The sequence below is a fragment of the Arachis stenosperma genome, chromosome 3 (assembly GCF_014773155.1).
Source record: "Arachis stenosperma cultivar V10309 chromosome 3, arast.V10309.gnm1.PFL2, whole genome shotgun sequence".
Taxonomy (NCBI): domain Eukaryota; kingdom Viridiplantae; phylum Streptophyta; class Magnoliopsida; order Fabales; family Fabaceae; genus Arachis; species Arachis stenosperma.
The window spans coordinates 166,123,522-166,124,458 of NC_080379.1; positions in this window are offsets into that span (position 1 = coordinate 166,123,522).

The window sequence follows — 937 nt, forward strand, 5'->3', positions numbered from 1 at the left end:
CGCATAAAAGGTGGAATGCCCATCGGTTGACTGCTCGAAGGATGAACAACTACATTCTCTGCTGCTGCCTCAATTCCCACATCACCATTCTCATCTTCGTCGCCGGCTTCATAAGTGGCTTCGAAGTCCTCTTCGCTGTCACTATTCATTCCTTCGTACACTATAGCTATATCATCATTTACATCTATATCATTTTGGACCGCTACTGCCTCTACAGCTTCAAACTCAACGTACAACTCAATCTGTGGGTGTCTCATATAAGTCTGTCGGTAAATTTGAAACATATTCTGCATACTCGCTTCATCCGTGATTGGAATGGTATCAAACTGTATTAGACCACCAAAAACCACAACCGGATTCCGGTACAGAATTTTGCTCACTCTCATTAACGTACCATTCTCCATGCTTTGACATAGGCCGTTCTGCAGCTCCATTAACGTCATCGTGCATGGAACCATAAACGAAAACGGATTCTAGGACACAAACCTCACTCCCTCATGAGTATTACGTATTATGTCACCGTTACGATACACCACCAAATTTGCGGTGCCCTCCATTACACCAACAACAACCTCAAAAAATTCTCACAACATACTCAAATCTCACTCAGTATGGAAAACACTATCGAGCTCTACCTTATATAGAGCGGTGCACTTAACACGCCCCCCACGTGCTGCCTGCCTCAACCAATCACGCTTTGACACGTGTCAGAACACCCCTGCGTACTTGGACCAATCACTCTTCGCCACGTCAGCACTCAGTACGCCCCCCACGTGATGCACCTCCTGGCCAACCAAGTTCTGCCACGTCAGCACGCCCCCTGCGTGCTGCCTAGGTGGCTCAACCACAGCATGCCACCTAGCTTCCACGCCCCCCACGTGCTGTAGGCACCACGCCCCCTGCGTGTTGTGTCTTTCATCTAACACGTCCATCTGTA